Source organism: Atta cephalotes (genome assembly GCF_000143395.1).
Source record: "Atta cephalotes unplaced genomic scaffold scaffold00023, whole genome shotgun sequence".
Classification (NCBI taxonomy): Eukaryota; Metazoa; Arthropoda; class Insecta; order Hymenoptera; family Formicidae; genus Atta; species Atta cephalotes.
The window spans coordinates 1,214,548-1,218,644 of NW_012130087.1; positions in this window are offsets into that span (position 1 = coordinate 1,214,548).

Consider the following 4,097-nt stretch of genomic DNA (forward strand, 5'->3'; position numbering starts at 1 on the left):
TGATTGATGAATGTTTTTATCGATTGGTTTTTTCTTGATAATATTATTAACGATATTATGAATTTAAGATCTTTTAGAATTTACAATGAGAAATGTAAGCAACTTTAAAGCGGGTATTATTTATACATTTTAAATATTCTCCACTAAAGGCGATCAAAGGTGGTTTGGCAACTTGTACACTGTCAAACAGGATTAGATCCAGTTCTTATTCGACTTATTCTTTTTAGCACACTCACGATCGCAATGACAGGTTGATATAATTTCTGATAATTTACTAATAAATAACTTACTGAACCACTCTCCATTCCGCTGGAAAGATTCCTCATTTTAGCCTAGCTTTCTTTGAATGTCTTACGGTTTTAGTCTCAGTTTTAATTTATCGAGAAATCATCGAGATCAAGTGTAATTAAAGTTTTTTTCTCGTTTGTCACACATTGATATTCATACTCCATGATAATATACATTTATAAATTCGATACAACATTTCTCTCTCTTTTTCTCTATAAGATAAAGAATTTTATATGATATGAAATAAATTTTTGGCGATAATAGTGTTTTAAACGAAACTCTTTCTCTCTCCAGCCAGATTGCGGATTCTGTCTGCAGTCTGGTCTCGAGGGTCGCCTCTTTATAGCGTGTTTCCGGTCGCACTGAGGCTGCACGTGACTCCGATACTCTTCAGTTCACTTCACAGCTACCTGTCCCAATTTAATCTATCCCACTCTTCTTCGTGATGCTTGCTGTCGATTATCGATACCAAGGGGAATCCACGCGACCGCAAGGCTCCCTCTTCTACACGTGTAAATAATACAGCAGCGAGCTACGCTGACTCTCATCTCTCTCCGTGATCTTACACCTCGTAGCCGGAATGTAGTAGCGGCCAGTGATATTTTTGTAATGAGTGCTCACGCTTGAAATCGCATTTCGGTCTTCCGTCGAGTCGTGATTCGATCAAACTAACCCTTTCCTTTTTCTTCTTCTATATATCTAAACCTTTTTATTCATGCAACTCTGCAATTCTTATAGACTGTTTTATTGTGCCGACGCAGCTGTTTCAAACATGCGTGAACAAAATGAGACGACTCTTTTGTAGAATTAAACAAACCAACTAGTACATATTGATATTCCGGTAAAATTTTACACAACTAATAACTATTTCTTCAGTTTACCTTCTGCAACAGGCTAATACATAGTTACATTGCGGTCGAAGATCTTAAAACGATGTGTGGCAAGCACGCGTGAAATCGAATAGGAGCTCGTATATATGCCGAGGTATTGATAGGTGCGCACGATGCGTGTCGGTATTCGATTTTAAGCGATAGACAAGCAGATACTGGCGATGATAATCATCTGTCGCTAAGTGGTTGGGATCATAAAGCGTTGGTGTCAATAAAGCGCGCATGCATCAATCGTCCTCATTGCTGCAGATGTATTTTTCTGCCAGGAGCGCTCATTCAGAAGAGACGCTCGTCTTATGAATGGGCCTGAAGTACCGGTTAGATGTGTCATTAGCATAGGCATGACCCGCGGCGACATCGCGCGTCCTCGTCGTTCCGTTATCCCCGCTGCCTTGCCAGCGGCGGAACGATCTCCCGATGCAAATTGCCCCGATGCAAATTGCATAATCATCCTCTAACGATTACTGCGTCGCGCGCTCGCGCTTGCTGCTCTCATTACGATTACGTGCGGACACCCGCGGCCGACTCTCATTCTTGCGGGGTCTCGCGAAGAAATCGCGCCTTCGCCTTTGGGTTCCCACTTCGTCGACTTCACAGTTCCATGATCTTTCACTATTAGTTTTACCGAGCTGTCACGACATGATAGTTCAACCCTTCAGCTTAGGAATCGGAAATTCATTGGTCAGATAAGAAGAATCCTTTAGCTGTATTATAACGGCAGATATAACCGAATATAACGGAGTGCTCAATAATAAAATCTCTCTCTCTCTCTCTCTCTCTCTCTCTCTCTCTCTCGCAATATTGCTTCTCTCAATATTTTTAAGCAAATTTTATGATCACCTCTTAACTTAAATTAGATCATCAATTTTTGGTTGCTAATTATTTTTACATCTTTAAGATAATGTAATGGAGATATTTATTTCTTGCTAGTTCAATTATCGATATGCATATATTAACACGTACGTACATACGCATGGACGCGAGCGTTTTTTTAGATATTAAAATTTATATTGATTATTTTTTTATTACAATTAAATTTTGTATACTTCTTAAATTTGCAATATTTTTGTGACTTGTCGTGTGCTTGAAAGGACCTGTGCGTGAAATAAATGTTGATTCTCTTTCTTTCTCTCTCTCTCTGTTCATCTGTCTATCTGTTTTTGTTCTCTCTCCATATTTAAATAAAATATTCACAAAAATCTTTTTGTAGAAGAAAAGATGTTAAAGAGTTAAAAGTTGGAATAATATTGTACAACTGAGAGATTTTATTCCGAAGGCTACTCACTGTTTGAAAAGTTTCTGTGGCTGAGAACTCTTGTCACTATAGACTCTCAGTAAACACAAAAAAAGGATACACGCCAACGAGCGATGCGGGGGACAACATACAAAAGCTAGTGGCTTAGCAGGTGTTTCGAAAGTGTAATCGGCCGCGGAATCGATTCCCCGTTTATACTTTCCTAATCGAACTTGGCAAAAAAGCGCCACGGTAAATTGTAGGCGGCAATTAGGACGGCGATCAAAGGGGAAGCACTCTCGACCACTGTGGTTTATATCTGAAACGATCGAATCAAATTTGTGTCGTGCTCCGTGAAGAAAAAAAGTATTGATTCTGATCGCGTCGAATTATCGTTTATTTGTAAACTACGAAAAACTAGTTGCAAAATTATATACGTGTACAGATGATAAAAAAAAATAAGACAAAATAATTATTAATTAACATTCAGTTTTATGATTGACACTATCACGTATAATTGATACTTTGCAAATTTATCGTACTACATTTATATATTTAAAAGTAAAACAAAACTGATGCGCAAATAAATGTTGATACTCTAAATGTAGAAAGTGTCATGTGATACATGTAACTCGCTCGCGATGAAAGCAAGAATATCGTGATGATCGATACGATGATCGATCTGCTCGCATCGAAATCCGTGCAAGCGCGTTCTGCTTGACAGGACAAAATCACGGGGCGCCAGGTTGCTGACGTTTACGTAGAAGTATAACACCGGTTGAGAGAGTTTCTCCGTCACGGTCCGGTAATCGCAACCCCTAGTGCTTCACATTTTCTGCTTACGAAACTGTAAGCGGCGCTGTTCCTGAAGCGAAGCGCGACGTGAGACAGGTGTGACCACGCTTTCAGGTGTTTCGTGTCGAAAGGGATGGCCTTTCAAAAGATGAGTATCGATTCCTTTATTTACGTATCATCTTCACATTTTGTGGTTAATTATCAGTGCTCCGAACTCAATTTGATTCCAAGGATTGGTGACAAAACCAGATCCTTAATCCTGTATTGATGCGCATTATCTACGACATGTTTGACGCTGGGCATATTCTGGAATAAAACTGGTTTTAGAATATTTCTTTAAGTATTTAGAATAAAATAAAAATTTTTGCTAAAGTGGATAAGAGGACACTTTATTGTATTATAACGGACTAGATCTTTATAATTCCGCTATGAAAAGCTTTACGGTATTTTGTTACATATGTTGGACAATTTCATAAATACTTTCAACTTTTATTTTTAATAAAATATATCAAGATATATTAATATGTATATCAACAATTTACAGATTTATTCAATTGAGCTAAATTTAAATAATTTTAGTTAGAACTCGTAGGATACGTTTTAATACAATTGATTTTATTTATACTGTTAATCCGTGTTATACGGTGATTGTATCAACTTAGTGAGATACAAATTATCTATTACAAGATGCTGACTGAGATGTTCACATATTTTGCAAAATTATTTATCGACGTTTGATACCGGAAGATTAGCGTCACACGCCGTGCGAAACTTATTTACGATGCTCCGACCATTATTAATAAGAGTCATGGCACCGTTATTCAGCTCGATTTCGCTCGATCGACTTTATGTAATTGTTCTCTCTCTTTCTCAACATACATACACACAGA